The sequence below is a fragment of the Clarias gariepinus genome, chromosome 16 (genome assembly GCF_024256425.1).
Source record: "Clarias gariepinus isolate MV-2021 ecotype Netherlands chromosome 16, CGAR_prim_01v2, whole genome shotgun sequence".
NCBI lineage: Eukaryota > Metazoa > Chordata > Actinopteri > Siluriformes > Clariidae > Clarias > Clarias gariepinus.
The window spans coordinates 2274587-2296847 of record NC_071115.1 but is presented as its reverse complement, the minus strand read 5'-3'; the positions used below and the strand labels follow the sequence as shown (position 1 = coordinate 2296847).

The 22261-nt window shown below is 36.8% G+C and overlaps 1 pseudogene; it reads left to right on the top strand.

The window, feature by feature from the left end:
- The window catches only part of LOC128544917 (deleted in malignant brain tumors 1 protein-like), a 99030-nt pseudogene extending 78085 nt beyond the window's left edge, over nucleotides 1-20945 (top strand).
- The last annotated feature ends 1316 nt before the right edge of the window (nucleotides 20946-22261 follow it).

Genomic DNA, 22261 nt, shown 5'->3' with positions numbered 1-22261 from the left:
AGTCATTCACACATGTATCAAAGTCATGCTGCTGTCATATGGTGAGCTGATTCTATTCATATCCAACACTGCGGATAACACGATCACGTATCAGCTCGTAATTTCCGCTTGGCTCTACAGTTGTGCTAGAGACTTCTCTACTCTTTTAGCCGATACTACACAATTAGAATGAATTAAATACCCTAAAAAGAGTGGGGTGTCTATGTGCCACATTCTGACTTCAAACGAGGACACCTGTCGTTTTAAAAGTAAATAAATCACCTACTAAGAAAATAGAATTTAACAGTTTCAACATTTATATAGGAAAATTATAAAATGTGATTGTTTTATTTCTTTTTTGCTTTGAATTGAATGTGCAGTAAAATTGAACTAACCTCAATCTATTTTTGTGTACATTTTAAACAGATGATAAAAACACATGTGTAAGTCTCAAAGAGGAGAACAGTACACATGCCAAACCTTACTGTGAATTCGGCGAAACAGTTTTCCACCAGAAGGAAAGTGGACAGTGACTTTAATGAAAGTAAAGTAAATGATGAACTAAAACTGAACTAGTGTGAAAAACTGCAATATAGCCTAATATCCACACAATATACATTTCCCAATGTTATTACACTCTTATTTTAATTACAGTTGACTTATTTTAAATGTTTAATTGTAAGTTGCATATTTGAAAATGAGTTTGTTCTTAATTTATATTCAGTGTTTAAAAGTTTTATTGCCTGTATTATACTATAGTACTTTACATTTTTAGTAGTTTCAGCAGTCATCTACATGATCATTTATAACATCTAAGCAGTATTTAGATTTGTTACTAAATGCTAAATACATATGGTATGTACTGTATATTTGTATGTGCAATATGTATGGGCTATCTTAAGTCATGTATGGTCATATGTCTCTATATTTTCCTTTGCTTATTCAAGTACTTCTTTTATATTATACTTACTGTACTGTATATCTTTTCGACATATATCCGTATATGGAAAAGTTCCACAAACAAAACTGCTAGTGATTAACCAAAAAAAATATATGATTGCAGGCGCTGTGTGTGTGTGTGCGCGCGCATGTTTGTATGTATGTGTTTGTTTTGTGCGTGAAGCTAAAGTAAGACGAGAGAAAGAATTAGACCCTTCCCCCTCCCTCTTCTCATCTTACATAGTAAAACTTACACAATATGCGTGCACAGATGTTGATTATACTGTACCAGTGAGAGACGCGCACTAAGACCCAGCAGGGAATTACCCACAATTCCGCAGCGCAGGAGAAAGAAAAAACGTTGGCTTAGTTGTGATCACGGGACGCTCGGCATTAAAACAAGAAGCGCATGCGTGATACATGATACTCAGTGCTCGTAAACCAAGACTTGTTCGTTTTCCAAGTCAAAATGTAGTCAATTATTTTATCAATTTTATCAATTATACTTCAATAAACTGGTGGGAATTGGTGGCTCAGTGGTAGGTTTCTTGGTAGGTATGAAAGAGCTTCCTAAAAGAGACCCCAATGAGTACCCATGGACAAGGTACTGGACAAACAAGTTCAATCCATAGAGGCCCAAACCAGCAACCCAAAGCACCCAAAACCTAGTTAATTTTAATTAATTATTATTATTATTATTAATTAATAGTTTTAATGTCATGGCTCATCTGTGCTCTACCCCTGTTAGGAAGTAAAATATTTTCTTTTTATTAAGCAAGAACAAAAACATTCTGGTCCTGCTCCACTTCTGGTCCTGCTCCAAGTGAAGGTCCATTAGTTAGAGTAATGTGTGCATAAGTTAAAATCAGCTTTGTTTGTTTGGTGGCAGTGGTGGCTCAGAGGGCTAAGGCACTGAGTTACTGATCGGAAGATATGCAGTTCGATCCCCAGCTCTGCCAAGTTGCCACTGTTGGGCTCTTGAGCAAGGCCCTTAACCCTATCTGCTCCAGGGGCGCTGTATTATGCGCTCTGACCCCAGTTACACTGGGATATGCGAAGAAGGACTTTCACTGTGCTGTAATGTAAATGGGACAAAAAAAGTGTAGCGGCTAAAATCCAACCAAAGCCGCAGGAGCTGAGTGTGGGAATAACTTGTGACGCGTCAATCATCTTGCATCTTGAAATTTATTTAATGACAAAACCTTAAAAAATTCTTCTTGAATCAAGGCAAAAATGGATGAATTTACGGTCAACAAACAAATACGTGCTCCCCGCGCTCACCCCCCTTCCTTCCTTCCTTTCCTTCCCCCACCCACAGGTGCTTTAATTCTGACATAATTAATGACACTCCCAAATTTTCCCACGGTCACATGACGTCACACACATTGTTTACATGGATCCTATATAAAGGCTTAACTTGTTTAAGAATAATCTAGAAAGAAAATCTACATTGTTGACTGAGCACCATTAGCAAACACAGGCCAATGAACAAATCCCACATAATGCATGTCTTCACATGATATGCGCAACAAAGAAAATCAGCTTATACTGTAAGTGAGATTGTGTATTCCAATAATATTGCAAAACTGTTAACATGTTCATGTATTTATGGATAGTATTTTACTATATTCATTAATCACTTTATAAAAGCAACCTATAATAAAGGTCACTGCTAAGTCCTATTTGAAATGATCTAAATGAGGAGGAGTAAAAATAATAATAAAAAACTTCAATGAGGTTTAAAGAAGAACACCGATCAAAAGTAGCAAACACTTTCTGATAACTCCCAGTTATTGTTGTTAATCTGCCACCTGGTGCTATTTTTTTTAATTAGCTGACAAACCCTATTTAACTGGCAGCCAAAATTTCCATTTAATTTACTTTGCAAGGTCGTGAGCTGTTCCAAAGTGACTAAAACCCTCTGGCCCCTGGGTATCAGATGAAGGCCAAAGAAAATACTCTTTCAACCATAGTAAGAGAAGTTAGTTGTTTCAAAACTGTGATTTCTGGAATATTGCAACATCACAAACTCAATCAAGTCCCCCAAGAAGGCTGGTCATTCACAAGAATCTCACGGGGCAATCGGTTCAACACTGTAGCTGGGATTTCTCACTAGTTCAGCACTGAAAAGTCTAAGGATCTGTCTCGTCATACAGTTTAAGAGAATTTGCACTTAAAGGTCACTCTGCAGTTCCCAAACCTCTCATTAGCAGAAAGAATCAACATGCTAGACTATCCTTAGCTGAGGAGCATGTTGTGTGGCATGTGGTCTGGTCCAAAGTTTACTTTAGTGATGAAAGCAAGTTTAATTTATTTGGGTCAAATGGAAAACATTATGTTCATCATCAAACTGAGGAGTGACTGAACCCAAAGTGTGTAAAGAGGTCAGTTAAAGGTGAAAGGGAAGCGTCATTGTTTGGGGGGATGATATGACAGAGAGAATGAAAATGTTTATCAGAGCCTTTTCTGACAACATACGGTTCCTTCCCTTCTGTCATCACCCAATCAATTTTCATGCACAACAATCGCCCTTGTTACACAGCAAAATAGGTAAAGCAGTTCCTTAAACCTGAAAACACTGAATGAAATGGCCAGCCTAATTCAATCCCAATAGAAAAAACCTCTGGAAAATTCTTGGCGACAAAGCTGTGGCCAAGAAACCCATTACAGTCACCAAACTGTGGAAGAGACTGGAGGAAAAGTGAACCAGAATCACACCAGAGCAGTGTGAGAGACGAGTGATGTCCTGTGGCAGCAGATGTGCGGATGTCATTCAAAGCAAGGGTCTGTACGTGCCCTACGAATTGATGCCTGTTATAATCTTCAGAAATTTTAGTTTCTATGCTGTAGTGATTGCTGTTCTCTATTTTTAATGATTGTGTTTTCTACAAAATGAAGATGTGATATCATGAATCCCAGTTTGACTCGAATGCCCTCTAGTATTAATTTAAGGGTGCCCCCAATCTGTTAACATGTGGTACTGACACCTTTTTTTTTCACTCATCTAAAAGGACACTAGATGAGAGGAAGTAACAAGGGGAAGTGAGTACTTCTAACATTTTAGACAGTCTGTAGTCTGTCTCAGGTTTTTCTAAGAAGTGTGGAGCACATAAAGTGATTTATGTTCTATGTAGTGTAAGAAAACATCTGTATCCAGCTGTATAATAATATCGATTCTGCTTCTATGGTATACTGGTCATTGACAGCAAAAGAAATCCACAACAGAAGATGAAAAAAAAAATGAAAACATGCAGTACCAGACCAAAAAAGGAGCTTTTAGGAAAATGTCGGCAGTAAAGTTATGGCATGACAGATGTTTGTCAGTTTCTTAGTTATATTTTTTACACTCACAAGGACAACAAAGTGATTATTAAACATAGTTACAGACTCGCATTTATGAGTCCAGAAGTGGAATTTACTCTTTGACCTAAAATGTCTAATTGTGGTTTCATAGTTAGTTTTAGAAAGTTTTTTGTGCATGAACAGGAAATCTGAACAACAGAAACCCCTCCTCTCTAGTTTCATAGACAACCGTGAGATTAAAACCTTCAACAGGAAACTACAAAATATCTCCGGGACTAGGATGCTAAAACTACATCTCACTTTAATGCTTGGTAAATTCAATCTGTTCATTATTATTTGTAGTAGTAGCATTTCTACACTTTGCAAATATGTTTAATAAAATAAATATCTTTACAAATGTGTCTATATAAAATATACTTTATAATGTGTACTGCACTATTAATAATCCAATAACTCAGGACTGTGGCATAATTATAATCTTTTTTTAAGGTTGGTGTTGTTGTTGTTTTTTACTTTTACACTTCCTGTTTCAAGAATTGTTGATTTCAGTAAATAAAGTTAGGACTAAAGAAAATCCCTTAGCAATTGGTTTAATTAATTTCTGTAATTTATTGACTTTGTGAGCTAATTCTTCTCTGCAGCACATGCAAAAAAGAAGGTAATATACAGACAGTTCTCTTCTGAATTACTGACAGAATTTATTTAATTGTTTTCTATTCTATTAATTATTTTTTTAATATGATTTTATACAATACTGATTGCCACAACTGATTGGTTCCTTATTAGGTTCAGACTGTAATAGACAGCACTTTTAAAAAGCAGATCAAACAAACATTTTTTTAAAATAACAGAAAAAAAGTAATGTTTAAATTGATGAAACAAAGTTGATTTATGTAATAAAGTCACCACATTTAAATCCCACTGCAAACATTTGATTAAAATTTATGACGATGTCCACATGCACAAATCTGAGTGTATAAAGGAGCATAAAGTGTTCTCCGGGCAGTGTTTTGTAGTAAGCAATAGAGGAACAACGTTTAAAAAGAAATGAAGCTATATGTGTCATGCAGTTACAGGAAAATATTGAACTTCTGGGTTCTGGTGGATGTCTTAAACTGCTATGAAAGGTTGTTCAGATTTCTGGGGGATGGCTTGTGTTTTTTTTTTTGTAGAGTATTAGCTTGCTTTAAAAGATGTGTTTACCAAAAAAAGGTTTCCTGAAGTATTCCCAAGCCCATGTTGTTATATCCTTTGTCTGATGTCTGTTTTTAATGCAATGCTGCTCGAGGGATTGAAAATCACACTCGTTTGTTGCTACACCCTAAAAAATACTGGGTTAAAAACAACCCAAATGCTGGGTCATATTTAACTATAATGCTGGGTTAATTCTACCATATAAAGTGGTCAAATGTTCTACCCAGATGTTGGTTCATTTTAACTGGAATGTTGGGTTAATTTTACCTCACAAATAGGTTATTATTATTTTCATGTTTTACAGTAAATCTGTAAAAAAAAAAAAAAAAAAAAAAAAAACATGTCTATTAAACAGTTAAATTACCTTGATATACTGGTCTATTACAAAAAAACTTGCAAGTTTTGCAAACCATACATATATGCAATAAACAACATCCGATCAGATGTTGATCAAGAACAGATAATCAACAGCGACATCATTACTATACTATTACTCATAAGGGCAGAATGGAGTAATAACACAAATAGGCTGAGGCAGCTTCTACAGAGCAGGATCTCTCTGTGACATTAGATATCTTTTCTGCAGAACAAAACTATCCAGCCCTGGTTCCGTTTTAACATACAAACACTGTCTATGACTTTTCAGGTAGGCCTCGCTATTTCATAGAAACATTACAAAAAGTCCTATACAGGAGCACACTACTTTTAATAGTGTGTCAAAAATTTTAAAAGCCTTGAAGCACACATCAACCGCCCCAAGTAGTGTGCATTGCTCCAGAGCCTGTCCCACCAGAATGACGAATGCCTGAGAGCAGCGCTGGTCATTATCTCCCAACGTCAGGATGTAGAGTAGGGGTACGGCCTTGACACTTCATCCTGCTGGAGGTATTCCACCATGTTGGCTCCTTAGAAAGAAAGAAATGAAATTTTTGTTGAAAAGCAAAGATTAAACTGAATAAGACCATCAATTTAGTATGTAATAGGATTTATACTAAATAAAAATTGACAAAGCTTGGGTATAGGTAACCTGAAACAAAAACATGGAGACAGCTACTACCAAAAATAAAACAGCAAAATAAGCATGGCTTTTAGGATAAAGCTCCTAAATATTATAATTTTTGTTTATGTCAGACTAGTTGATCTTGTGGTCTGCGTTGATTTTAAGCTAATTACCGAAAAAAATGTCATAGCTGGGGTCATACTGGTACATTACAATCACCCAAATATTAATACTTCATCTAATAGTTATCTGTACAGCGTGTTGACTGATAGTTAATTTAGCCTGAGTCACAAGCGGGTTTGGTTAAAGAGGGCTACCTGGTTAGCTTACATGCAGCAGTTACTGGTGATATATTTGCATACTTGCCAAAGGGTGAAAGGTGTAAAATATTGCTATTGTTAACTCGGGAGAATTCTGACCGCGGACTTATTACTAGCTAGTGAAAAACGGGAGGTTAGCGGGTGTGTATATTTGTGAGTGGGTCAGTGTTATGGAACACGCCAGCATTTTATTCTCTCAAGCAGTGAGATTAATAAAGTTCTAATGTTAATGTAGTTGCTATACTACAGTTACAGTTTAGCGTTCATTCATAACTTCAGCATCTTCGTCACCCTGCAAACATTCTACAGAGAAAGCTAAAAAGCTCAGACATCTTAGCCGTTTCTTTCATACACAGGTGGGGTTCTGTGGCACCGCGGTGAAGTTGGTTTTATATTGGACATTCGCCACACATTCAAGATTATTTCATCTGTTTATAAAGAAATAGATACCCAAAAACGAAAATTCGCATAGTTTCTCACTCTGAACTGGACAGACGAACTATTACAAATAAATATATTTTTATATCTTCTCCTGTTACAGCCTGCTGGACCTAAATCTTTCAGAAACGCAGCTTACGGCCGCTTTATAGCGATGGAGTCCTAAGGGAGCGTCTAAAAAGTGCATGACCAAGACCCAAACGTTTGTTTACTGAAGAATACACAAGATTACAGAGAAATACCTCACAGGACATCAAACATATTACACTGTTAGGCTACAGTATGGATTATTTATTTATGTGCTTGTTTGTTTAATTTATTAATAATTATTTTAATGTACATTATAAAATAAATTATTAAACAGACAATTCTTGTGCCAATAAAACACATAAGTTTTTAAATAAGAGTCGGGCTGTTTTTATAACTGTACTGTAATCCACTCTGTCATTTCTAATAACTACAACCATTCACTTTGCAATATTCAGTTTGATAATTTTTTAATTATTTTTTACATAAAAAATATAAATTTTCAATAGCTTTTTCGTTATGTGGATTACACATGTAAAATCAATGGTTGTAGTTATTAGCAATGATAGGCTGGATTATAATACAATTGGTTTTACATGTGTAATCAACATAATGAAAAAGCTATTGAAAATTCATAGTTTTTTAAATAAAAAATTAATTAAAAAAATATTAAACTCAATATTGTAAAACGAATGGTTGTAGTTATTGGCAATGATGGAGTGGATTAAAGTACAACTGGTTTTACATGTGTAATCCACATAACGAAAAAGCTATTGAAAATTAAGAAATTTTAAAAATAAAAAATTAATATACATTATAAAAAATTAATAAAAAAATATTAAACTGAATATTGCAAAGGGGATGGTTGTAGTTATTTATTAGCATTGATAGGATGGATTATAGTACAACTGGTTTTACATGTGTAATCCACTTAACGAAAAAGCTATTGAAAATTCATAATTTTTTTGTAAAAAATTAATAAAAAAATTATCAAACTGAATATTGCAAAGGGGATGGTTGTAGTTATTAGCATTGATAGGGTGAATTATAGTACAACTGGTTTTACATGTGTAATCCACTTAACGAAAAAGCTATTGAAAATTTATATTTTTTATGTTAAAAATTAATAAAAAAAATTATCAAACTGAATATTGCAAAGGGGATGGTTGTAGTTATTAGCAATGATAGGGTGGATTATAGTACAATTGGTTTTACATGTGAAATTTTTATAGCAAAAAAGTTATTGTTATTTTTCATTTGTCATTTTTTGCAACTCATATTAGACTGTACCAAAGTGCATTCATTTTCATACATACCTTTCCAATTATTATTATTATTATTTTTATAATAAAACACACCCGACTCTCATTTAACAAAATCTCTTTTTTGGCACAGGAATTGTCTGTATAATCATTTGTTTCATAATGTACCTTAAAATAATTATTAATCAATTAAACAAACAAATAAATAAATAAACAAATAATCCATACTATAGCCTAATAGTGTAATATGTTTGATGTCCTGTGAGGTATTTCTGTGAATTTTGTGTATTCCTTTGTACGGTTGGGTCTTGGTTATGCACTTTTTAGACGGTCCCTTAGTGACTCCATGGCTATAAAGCGGCGGTAAGCAGCGTTTCTGAAAGATTTAGGTCCAGCAGGCTGTAACAGGAGAAAATCTAAAAATACATTTATTTGTAATAGCTTCTCTGTCTACTAAGAAAGTAAGAAAATATGCGAATTGTCGTTTTTGGGTATTTATTTCTTTATAAACAGATGAGATAATCTTGAATGTGTGGCGAATGTCCAATATAAAACCAACTTCACCGCGGTAATGCCGGAGGAGGATGAACCGTCATCAACGCTCACTGGAGAAAACACGACTGACAGCCGCTAAATACACCGGTGAACTTTGGGGGAGGAGCCAAGCAAACTTTAACCCAACAGCTGGGTTACACAAAACTACCCAACTTTCTGAAAATAACCCAGAAAAATGACCCAACAGCGGCAACCCAGCGTTTGGGTAGAAAAAACAACCCAGCGTTTTTTAGAGTGTACAGTAGCTTTAGTCCTTATTCTTAAAATGTTTGACGCTTTTCCCACAGAGTATGTGCATAGTTGCAAACCTCTTCCCATCCTTTCTTCTGAAGGATTGAGCCTTTCAAAAAATCAGTGTTGCCAACTCGTCAGTAAGGAAAGTAGCTATTGGCTGTCGTAGAAGTTGCTAGAAGTCGCTAGATGACGTCATCGCGTAATTTGCATAATGCACGCTGCACAGTGTGAAAAAGCAGCTTTACATGCTTCTCCAATGTGATCACATGCCAGCAGAGAACAGTGTTCAGCGATAACTAATGCCATGGTGGCTTCAGCTTTTTTTGAAGAGTCTTTTTTTTTTTTTTTTACCATAAATGGCAGTTTGTTTTGTGTGAAACTATTGTAAGGCTTTGCCTTTTGTGTATGTTTCTGAGGTGACATGTGTTTTTTTATATCGCAAAGTTTGGCATAAAAATCAGTCTTGCAATACAGGCAGTATGCCCGTGTATTATCTCCAATAAAAGGCTTCAACCATCCGTTGAATTCAGGATTTGATTCCCACTCCTTTCTGAATTTCTGAGAGTATAGTTTTGACTGAGACATGATGAACTAGCGAGCTATATGTTTATGCTAAAGTCACAGAGAAGCACACACACAGTGGATGAGGTAAGTAATGAGGCTGTTTGAGTCAAATGCAGCGATTTATTCTTGTGCAGCAATTTATTTTAGACAAAATTTTTTTTTTAATATGCATCGGAACAGGATATTTTTAATTTACATCCCGCTTACAAGCCAGGGCGGGATCACTTAACGGCGGATTCGTGCATGGGCAATTCATTTGCAGTCGAGACTCGTAGGAGTGAGCATCTTCTGCTGTAACTGCAGCGGGGGGGGACTCCTGCGAGAGGACAGGCCTGTCTGTGAGTGCTTTGGGACGGGGGAGGGGCCGGCGGCGGTAGCTGCTGTGGCAAGTTGAGAAGAGTCAGTACAGACACATCAGAGTCTCCAAAAGTCTCCAGTAACACAAGAAAAAGTCGCCAGATTTGTCGCTAGTCGCTTTTTAAAAAAAATGTCGCTAGAGGGATTTAAAAAGTCGCTAAATATAGCGACAAAGTCGCTAAGTTGGCAACACTGCAAAAAATGCCTCATCATGACTATCACCTGTTACCAATTAACCTGTTTACCAGTAAAATGTTTGTCAGTTTAACTTTCAGTTTAACATTTTTTAAAACATGTTGCAGCCATCATATGTATAATCATTCGAAAAGTTGACCAGTTTAAACTAAAGTCCTGGATTCAAAAAGGATTTTGTAAATCATTGCATTTTGTTTTTTATTCATTTAACTAAACATGCCAACTTTTTCAGAGTGGAGGATCTGTTATAAAATAACACGTCCTGATGACATGATAACACGAAATGACCAGTTTTCACTGTTGTTCTAGTTCCTCCACACAGCACTGCTCTGATGCCCTGAAGAACCTGTTTTATTTACAGTACTGTGCACAATGGTTCGGACATATAAAAAATACGATAAACAAAGATGCCTTTGAAAACATTTCTACATAAATGAAACTTCTGTAACGAGCACTAAAGTGTGGTTAAATAAGCACAGTTAGTATTTGGTGTAAAAACTCTTTGCCAGAAAATAATCAGCAGTGTTACATACAGATTTGTGTAGTTTAAAAACAAGCGTTAGGTTTTACTGAGCGTGCTGGAGAATATAGAGTTCTTCTGGTAACTTTGCAACTTTCGCTCCTTTCTATTTTCATGCAAAATCCAAAAGCCTAGATTAGGGTTTTTTTTGTTGTTGTTTGTTTGTTTGTTTGTTTGTTTCCATCTAAAAACTGATCTGTAATTTAAATGTAACAAATGTATTTATTGATGTTTAATGTATGTTTGGAAATAGTAAATGACTTGTACATACTAATGCAGATATGATCAACATATAAAACTTTAAAATAAACTTTTTTTACCAAATGTAAAGAAAATCTTGCGTTTTGCTTTTATTTTTTAATTCCTTCTCGTTACTTTCTCTCCATAGCCAGAATCTTCAGTGCTTCCTTGCTATCTGGTAGGTCTGTTTTCATTGCGGTAAAAAAAAGAAATCCTATAGACAGGAATTTTCCTCTTTACAGAATTCTTTTTCTTCTAATGTTTAATGTATCCAATGCTTGGTTTATTTTGTAAACTGCTTGGTTTATTTTTGATACAGTTTTTTATTATTTTATTTGACTTTATTTTATTTCTCTTTCTTTTCACTTTCATATATTTTTTTAAACGTTTCTACTGTGTATTGTTTACTTTTTATAATTTTGAAACATTTCCTCTTTTTTCTTTAAAAAAACATTTCATTATTTATTTATTTATAATTTTTTCCTGTATCTTCTTACCTCTTTTAGCATTCATAGCTTATGAAACGCGACATAAAATCTCCAAGAGAAGATTCAAGTGGACAAATAAATAAATAAATAAATTATGTAAAGTTCTTCATAAATTATATAAATGTCCTGGGAATATTTTTGAGGACTAAATAATAATACAAAAATGTAATAATATTTGTGCAAATGTTTAACTATTGTAAAAAAAAAAAAAATGAATCAATTAATCAATCAACTGACATCAACATGCATTTTGCTGTTTGTCTTACAGTAGATGGTGTTGATATACGACTCTCTGATGGCAGTGACTCCTGCTCTGGTCGAGTGGAGATCCTCTACGATGGCCAGTGGGGAACAGTGTGTGATGATGACTGGGACATGAATGACGCAGAGGTGGTGTGTAGACAGCTTGGATGTGGTAATGCTGTCAGCCTTATTCAAATCGCCCAAGTTGATTTGGAAAGTACCCCAATATGGCTGGATGATGTTCAGTGTTTTGGAACTGAAAGTGAAATCACACAGTGCACTCATAATAGATTTAAATCTCACGACTGTGACCATAGTGAAGATGCTGCTGTTAAATGCTCAGGTACAAAAACTAAACGTGTATGATGTGAGAAGAAAAAAAGGGACCATTTGTGGTTCCTAATGTCCTTTAGGTGCTTAGAAGTGCCTTCATAAAGCGGGTGAAAAGGGGTCACTGCTAAATTCGGGGAATAAAAAGCGAAAAACTCAATCAATCAATCGAAACGTTTTCTTGTGGGTTTCGGGCAGTAAGTAATATTTCTGGTCAAAATAAAACCTTTTCTTGTTTTTTATCTGTTACCAGAATTCAACTGCAATGGGTATTAAATTAGTTCTTAAAAAATAAACTGCTTCTTCTATTTTTTCGCTATTTGAGTTGTAAGGTACCATACGACTCATGACATCATATTTCAGAAAGACATGAGAAGAGCATAAATTTAGTCATATTTTTTGGTCTGTTTGTAAAAAAAATAAATGATTGTCTACTGTCGTAATTTAAAGCACATGAACTTTGCTGTTTGTGTTACAAGGTAACATACGACTCGCTGATGGCAATGACTCCTGCTCTGGCACAGTGGAGATCTTCTACGATGGCCAGTGGGGAACCGTGTGTGATGACAACTGGGACATGAACGATGCAGACGTGGTGTGTAGGCAGCTCGGATGTGGTAAAGCCATCAGCCTTCATCAAATGGCGCGATTTGATTTGGAAGGCATGTCATTATGGCCGGATGATTTGGCTGTACTCAGCAACATCCAAAGGGCCAACTTTGATTCAGAAAGTGTTCCAATATGGCTGGATGATGTTCAGTGTTCTGGAAGCGAAAGCGAAATCACACAGTGCTCTCATAATGGATTTGGATCTCACGACTGTGGCCATAGTGAAGATGCTGCTGTTATTTGCTCAGGTACAGAAAAATTATTTCATATCTTGGCCCTGTTATCACATTCATGCTTTGTTAAAAAAAAATTTTTTTAAATGAGCATGAGCAGCAGATAAGTGAACTATTCACTTTGTATGAGGCGCCCAATCATGTATTTGATTGTTATTCTGATGAAGCCTAAAAGATTTAGGGGAAGAGAACATGAAGAAATAAAAAACAATACTGAAAATGGTCCAAAAATACAAATCGACTGACTGTATGACCTAAATTACTACTAACTTCTTCCCCTCTAGAACACTCAGTTGAAGGGTTGATCATTTGGAAAGCCTTTTTAATTGCTGAGATTTTTTTTCCCCTTGCATATGGTTCCGCTAATCTGATACAGTGGAACCTCGAGTTACAAGCACAATTTATCCCGGAAGCGGAATATTGAAAGTACAGCTTGTGTCGTAAGAAAAGGAAGAAAATCACTCTCATGCACACAGAATATAATGAAACACACTAAAAATCAAATATTCCCTACAATTCCCCCCTTTTATTCATAAGAAATATCGTTGAATAAAACTCAGAGCTTTCAAGAAGTCGCCGGCGGATAATAGGTCATCGGACGCGGCGCATGAACATAACCTGAAACATACTTATGCAAAAGATTTTGCACACAGCGAAAAATGCATGGACCTTAAAGACACAACAACAATAAAATAAACAAAACCGGTACGACAAGGGAGAGATAAGGAGCCCATTGACCAAACAAAGTATACCAAACTCTCCAACCTACTTGACCCTTTTCATCATCCTCGCGAGAAGCAACCTCGCACATCTTTTCCAAAGCAGTAGAAATCTTTCCATGTTCATCATCATTAGCTGGAATGTATGTACAACAACTATCACCTACCATAGCACAAACACCCCCCTTCTCTGCGAGGATTAAATCGAGGGCCATTCTATTCTGTACCGTGGTTAGTCGAAGAGCAGTTAATTCACCTTTAATACCTTCTACAGCAATATTAGTGGCATTAACAAAAGTAGCTAACCTGTAATGTGTTACCTCAATCTGATTCCATAACTGAGTCAAACCATACTGAGGGAAAAAAGCATGCCAAAATTTAACTGCCTTAATCTGTAACTGATGATCAGGGGGAGGGAATGGATCACTATCTCGCTTAAGGCGAGCATGATGTTGGGTTCCACGTGGGTTTCGTGTGACCAGAGCCTCTAAATTGAGAAGGGGCACAAATTCCAGCCCAGTTAGCAGGGAGGAAAATGTAAACAGCCTTATCACAAACCCAATACCAATCTGAATAGTGATTAATGGTCCCACGTGGGCCAGGGTGGATTAATGAGCAATCACCTTCAGGACAAGAACCATCTGGAGAATAGGGAAAATATGCTTCACTACACATATCTAGATGCGTGTTTCCAAGAAATACAGAGCCATTTCCTATAAAGCAGTAAGGATATTTAAAATTGGGCAAGGTGAAGACCTAGAAAGCAGTGACGAGAGCTCTTTTCCTCGTGCTGAAGCGGAGGAGGCTAATATCTAAAGCGGTAAGTGAATAGTCACAAGGGTTTGAGAAATTATGATCGTAGTGCATCAGTCTGCACCACCAGTCAGACCCTGTTTGATTAAAAAATAAGCTATGTGTCAGGTTAGAGTTAATATACTGAGTACCATTTCGACAGTAGGAACTAATACAAACTCGTGCAGCTACTAAGAGAGCTGATTCATTACCAGGTAGGGGTCTCAGTGACGTCTGTCCTACAGCGAAGGGAAATGTTGGCACACATAACAAGACTCATTGGTATATTGCTTAGCGGTCCAATTAGCGAATCTCCAAAAAACATTATCATGTGGATGAGGTTGCACTATGTACAATTCAATTCAATTCAATTTTATTTGTATAGCGCTTTTAGCAATTTTCATTGCCGCAAAGCAGCTTTACATAGTCAAAAGAATTATTTAAGTTTGTATGAAATGTGAATTTGTATGAATCAAAATGGTCAGTTTGTCCCTGGTGAGCAAGCCGAGGGCGACAGTGGCAAGGAAAAACTCCCTGAGATGGTAATAGGAAGAAACCTTGAGAGGAACCAGACTCAACAGGGAACCCATCCTCATTTGGGTGAAACAAAAAGCAGTAAATGATCTGCATTTATACAGTGTGTAGGGTGGGAGGCAGTTCAGCTATAATAGCTGACGTTAATTGATGTTAATATGGAGTCCAGGTAGTTATTGAAGACCCAGGTAGACTTGTAAGAAGTTCCTGTCCTGAACTATCGAACTGTCAAGTCCCCAGAGAAACAGTTGCCAACACCAGTCAAGGCCAGAACTATTTTCTAGGTAGAGAGAATCATTCCCAGACACCAGACGCATCCCAGAGAGACACACGGGGCATCCATGTGACGAGATCTTCAGCCAGAAGCGGGGCACCAGGATGGGTCAGACAGGTCCGGAGGGCAGAGGGAGTCTGGATCACTGGCAGCTCAGGAACGACATGTGTAGCTCGACAGAGAGAGAGAGAAAGAGTGAAAGGGGGGGACAGGAGGAGAGAGGAAAAAGAAAGAGGGGGGAAAGAGAAGAAGAGGAGAGATGGCAGTTAGGTATGGTCACAGTCACACAATGTATAATGTGAATGTATATTAACTGTAGAGTGCAAGCAGAGACTCCGGCAGGACTAACTATGACAGCATAACTAAAAGGGAGAGCCAGAAGGAAACACAAACATGAGGGGGAACTGAGATGTAAAGCAAACAATCACCTCACCGTCAGCAAACCTGAGTGATCAATGAGAGTGAGGAAGACAGCATCCAAACATAAAAGTTCACCATAATACTCTACGTCCATGAGTCCCCCAGATCTGCTCCTTTACCTATGGCAAATCTATTTATAAAAATGCTTGGCTAAATAAATAGGTTTTTAGCCTGGACTTAAACACTGAGACTGTGTCTGAGTCCCGAACACTATTTGGAAGACGATTCCATAACTTTGGGGCTTTATAAGAAAAAGCTCTGCCCCCAGCTGTATTTTTCATAATACGCGGTACTGACAAGCAGCCTGCATCCTTTGATCGAAGTAGGCGTGGCGGATCGTAAGACACTAGCATTTCGCTCAGGTACTGCGGTTCGAGACCATTTAATGCTTTATATGTCAAGAGTAGTATTTTAAAATCAATGCGAAATTTCACAGGGAGCCAATGGAGTGAAGATAAGATAGGGGTGATGTGCTCATATCTTCTGGTTCTGGTGAGGACTCTCGCTGCTGCATTCTGGACTAGCTGAAGCTTATTTATGCATCTAGCTGAACAACCAGACAGTAAGGCATTACAATAGTCCAACCTAGAGGTGATAAAAGCATGAACTAGTTTTTCTGCGTCGTTTAGCGACAATATATTTCTTATCTTGGCAATATTTCTGAGGTGAAAGAATGCTATCCTGGTAATATTATCTACATGTGCTTCAAATGAAAGGCTGGAATCAATAATCACACCAAGGTCTTTCACTGTTGCATTTGATGGAACAGAAAGGCCATCTAAAGTTACGGTGTGATCTAAAATTTTACTCCTAGCTGTATGCGGTCCTATGACTAGAACTTCTGTCTTATCCGGATTTAGCAGAAGGAAGTTAATTAGCATCCAATTTCTTATGTCCTGCACACATTGCTCAATTTTAGTAAGCTGTTTTTTCTCATCAGGTTTTGCTGAGACATATAACTGTGTATCGTTGTACAACAATTCCTTGTTCAAGATTAGGAGGACAAAAAGAAACTTCATCCTAAGGCAGGAGAGGTTTCCACTCTACTCCTAGTGCTGTTCTACAAACTCTACAGGATGGAGTGTGACGAAAAGAATACACAGAAATATAACAGGTTGAGTGCAAACTCATAAATAACTACTAGTGGTGAACTATTGCCTTTCTTGACGATACAGTGCTCAGAGTGCGGGCACGCTCAATCTGCACTCGTCCCACCTTACGAGGCGGTAAGACACCACCAGAAATGCTACACTAATAGCAGAAGTAAAGTCGTTCAGTGGCAACCCCAGACGATCCCTCTGTGTCACGTCACAGGTTGGACATCACTGCAGCACGTCTTTAGTCTAGAAAACAAAAATCACAGAGACAGAAAGATAATAATACACACGCATTTATTCATCTTTTGGTCTCACGCCGACAGGACATCTCTTCAGCCTAGTAGCATGGATCCACTGTGGAAAAAGATCAGTTAAGACAGCAGTACGAGTAATTGCGATTATTTCTGCTGGTCCGTCATATTTACAATCTCCCAGTTTTCTGGGGGTCAAAGATTTTACCAGAACAGTATCTCCCACATTAAGAGGATGTGTGGGTTTTGTTGGGGGTATTGGAGTCACATCAGCAATTTGTTCATAATGTTTAGTTAGAGTATCTATCAGAGCAGCAGAATATTCAGCAATATGTACATCAAGATTAGTTGTTCCTATCGCGGGTTTACCTTTCCTCCATGGCACGGGAAAGGGTCTGCCGAATATAATTTTATGTGGGGACTTGTGCACGTCTTTTCTTGGTGTCATTCTCATTACAGCTAGAACAGCAGGTAATAGATCAACCCAGTTTTTACTCCCCATGGTTTGCATTGCTTTAGTCAATTTTTCTTTCAGTGTCCTATTTGTTCTTTCTACTATACCTATAGACTGTGGATGATAAGGAGTGTGAAAATACCAGGACAGGACATATAATGAACACAGAATATAATGAAACGCACTAAAAATCAAATATTCCCTACAACAGCCCAAAAAATAAATACATAAAAATAATTAATACCAAATATAAAGTAAAAATAAAACAAATTTACCTGCACTTTACCTTTAAAAAAAATAAAAATAAATCCCGACAGATAAGTGTTTCCGTTTGTGCACGCAGGCGCTGTGTGTGCGTGTGTGTTTGTGTGTGTGTGTCTAATGTGCATGCACACACACACATTAATGGAGAGACTGTTTTATCGGAAAAATTAGTACGGAATCACTGCAGTAAAGTAAAAAAAACAAAACAAATGAACTGGAACTTTACCTTTGAAAAGAATCGCAACAGAGCGAAGTTTCTGTGTATAGCAGAGAGTGTGTGTCTATGTGTGTGCAGAGCTGAGCGGAGGAGGGGGTGGGAGGGGGTCTGTTAAGGCGAGAGTGTGTGTGTGTGTGTGTGTGTGTGTGTGTAAGAGCACGGTGTCAAATTACACGCACGCACACGCGCACACGGATGTTGATTATACCAGTGAGAGACAAGCACTAAGACCCAGCAGAGGAGACGATTACCCACAATTCCGCAGCACAAACGAGAGAAAAACCGTTGGCTCAGTTGTGATTACGTGACGCTCGGCGTCAAAACAAAAAGCGCATGCTTCATGATACATGATACTCAGTACTCGTAAACCAAGACTTGTTCGTTTTTCAAGTCAAAATTTATTAAAAATCTTTGCTCGTCTTGCAGAACACTTGTAAACCGTGTTACTCGTAATCCGAGGTTCCACTGTATTGTCTTTTTATGAGATTGGACAGAATAATAGATAAATAGACGCCTAATTAGGTTAAAAAGAAAAGAAATAAAATGATTGCCCAAGAAATTAAGTTGCAAAAATATCCACTTCAGTTCCAGTGAAAGCCACACTGCTTACCACATCACCCTCATCAGTCTGTTTTTTTTACCCATGACATGCAAATTGCTTGAGGAATTTATTCTTCCTTTTTTTCTTTCTTTTTTTTCACCTAAATTATTATTGTACACTTACACACTGGGGGGGAAAATCAATGATTTATTCACATTTGCAGGCTGACTTTTGCAGAAAGTAGCAAAAGCAAAGTTAAAAACTAAATCTAAATCTGATTTTTTATTGTATCCAGTTTTTTTTTCTTTTTTTTAAACTGCATTCAGCCACTACAAATGAAGGATTATTTAAAAAGGTATTATATTCATTGTTGATTATGTAAAAGTCCTGATATCATGTTTGAGAAATATAAAAGAGTAGCAGAAATTGAGTCACATTAGTTTAAGTGTTCGGCAAATTTATTTCAAAGAATTACTGTCATAATTGAATGCACATGTTGTATTAAACTGTTTGTGTTGTAAGGTAAGAAAGGTAACATACGACTCACTGGTGGCATCGACTCCTGTTCAGGCAGACTGGAGATCCTACATGATGGCCAGTGGGGAACCGTGTGTGGTGATCACTGGGACATGAACAATGCAGACGTGGTGTGTCGACAGCTTGGATGTGGTAACGCCATTAACTACACTCACAGTGCCGACTTTGATGATGAAAGTGTTCCAATATGGCTGGATGATGTTCAGTGTTCTGGTAGAGAAAGCATCATCACACAGTGCTCTCATAATGGATTTGGAACTCACAACTGTGACCATAGTGAAGATGTTGGTGTTACCTGCTCAGAGCCTGTTATCGATGTGACGAGTTTGCATGGTATGTAATATTTTTTTTATTGTGTTAATCGATGTAACAATTGGGTAGAATAAAAGACCATGTTTGTAGGGAATATAATATGTCACTCGTAGCGCACGCTGAAAAAGTAACATGTCTTTTGGCTCCGTCCATAAAACCCTTTGTAAGGAATTTGGGAGTAATATTTGATGGCAACCTTACCTTTGAGAATTCGAGGCATCAAACTCCAGGCAAAAAAAATTCTTCCCGCTCTTTCAGGAAAACTTTCCAAGGTAAAGTCTTGTCTGTTTTGTGTGATGCAGATAGACAGAAATGTTTCTGAGAATGATTTTCTCCTATTTTTAAAAGGCTATACACTTATTTGCTCCAGGTATGAATGATTATTACAATGCTTTAAACAGGTGACAGTTGGTTTAAAATGCTGCTCCTCGTCTTTTGCCAACTTCACGGAGACGAGAACATGAACCCACTGTTTTGGCATTGCTGCACTGACTTCCAAGAGTTGATTTTAAAAGTTCTTATGTTTCTCTTTAAAGCTTTAATAATTCAGCTCCCGAATACCTTGTTGATTTATTGCAACCTGATTTGTCAGCACATTTACTTAGATCCTCCCAGCAGCTTCTTTTATGAATACCAAGGACTAAGTACAAGAACAGAGGTGATCAGGCTTTTGCTGTAGCTGCTCCAAGGCTGTGGAATAAATAGCATTTTAATATACAGCACCAGTCAAAACGTATGACCTAATTTAATATTTTTTGTTTAATGATTTTCTCTTCCTACAGTGAGTATAGAAAAGAAACCCCTTAGTGTAGGTCAGGCTCAAGTTTGGCTAACTTTAAATCTTTGTTAAAAACTAATTTTTATATGTATAAACTGAGTTGACTTGAGTTGAGTTGAATGTCACTCATTAACCAGACTCCGCCCCCCTCTGGGTAACACTGCAGAGAGCAACCCAAAACCCCCGACCCCATAGTTGTATACTACATCAAGTTAGAAAAATTGATATGTTTTATGTTGTTTTTTTTTACAAATGCAGAACAGATCTTTAATCTTAAATAGCCAAATGAAGTTGGATGAATGTGTCAGATTGGGCATAGATTATTAATTTGCAGATCGAAATTTGTGCCAAACATTTTTTCTTTTGTTTGTTTGTTTGTTTGTTTTTTAGTAAAGTTGCAGCAGCCCAACATCTCCTTCACTCCTGATGGATGGTTCTCCACAGGGTCTGATGGAGCAGAAGTGACCAGGGGTGATACCTTCTCCATCATCTGCTCTACTGAACCTCAGTTCTCAGGAGGTTTCTTTTATTTGAAGCTCAGTGGATCCAACATCACAAGGACTCAGTCAGCTGTTAACCACTCAGCTGTCTTCCTTTTTCCTAAGGCAGATTTTGTTCATCAAGGAAACTACAGCTGTACTTATGAAGTTAAAGTGTCTTCACGCTCCTTTACCTCCCCTCCCACTGACCCCCTGTTCATCACTGTAATAGGTATAATAGGATAAATTTGTCCTGCTTTTTTTTTGTGTTTAGAACAAAACTTTACAACAAAATTGTATTTGCTTTTAAGACATACTGTGTTCAGCAGTATCATCAGACAGTATCTTGTTCTGCTTTGTTAGTTGAACAGCATATTGTTATATGATGCCTCTGTTTATATAGGTATAACTGTCATGGAAATAGTGGGATTGCAAGCGAGGCATAAGCGCAGGAGGTTAAGATTTCAAAGATGTTTTTAATAAAGAAAACAAACATAAATAAACACAAGCAATAAAAAGAGACTGAGGGGAACAAATCCATAAACAGGCGAAACCAACACCAAAACAAGGCGAAACCATTTCCAAAACAAGTTTTCTGACAGTATAACAGTTTATCAACACAGATGCAAAACTGATGTAAGATTGAACTTAAAATCCTGACTTTTGATAGCCAGCTAAGCCAGTCACCTCGGTTCAGGTGAGTGAACCTATCACCTGACCGAAGTGCATACTGGGAAACGAAGTTCAAAACAAACAAACAAACAAACAAACAAAAAAAACAGTTTGGTAGTGTTGATGTGTAATAGCCTAATGAAGCATAATTATTGTGGGAATCCCAAATCACCTGTTCTGGTATACGCTGAATGCATTAATGAGGTACTCGGATATAACTTGTGTTTTTCAGTTACAGTTTGAAAATCTAAATCTGATGATGACGATGATGATGATGATGATGATGATGATAATAATGGTGATTTCTCTCTTAGCATCTTTGACTCCCTACATTGGTGTTGGAATCACAGCAGGACTGCTTCTCATCTTAGTTCCATTCATTTGCTTTGTGAAGATTCAGAAGAAATGGAAACTCCAGATGGGTAAGAAAAAGTAAACTGTGTAAGTTTGAAGGTAGCATTTTGTTTTCCATTAATAGTTTCACTTTTTCAAAAGTTGCATTCTTTTTTCCTTCTTCTAAACATTAAAAAACATGATAAGGGAATAAATAGCTGGTCCACAATACTCAATACAACTATAAATCCATAAAGATTATTGTGGTGTTCTTTAATAAACAAGAAAATGCAATTAATGAAAAAATACTGTGATATAAGAGCCATAAATACACCAGGGCATGGTGGTAGAAAAATAATCTTTAATTATAGATATGTGCTTTATTTATTCATTTTCAACTTTGGCATATGAATGTTTGTTTTATTCAATCCTTTTTATTATTCTTGCTGAGTCAAACACACAGTTCCTTGACATACAAATAACATTAAAAATGTATTTAAACTAATTTTTTATAGGGGTCACAAAGCGATATGAGATTATCCAATCAAAAGAGGAAA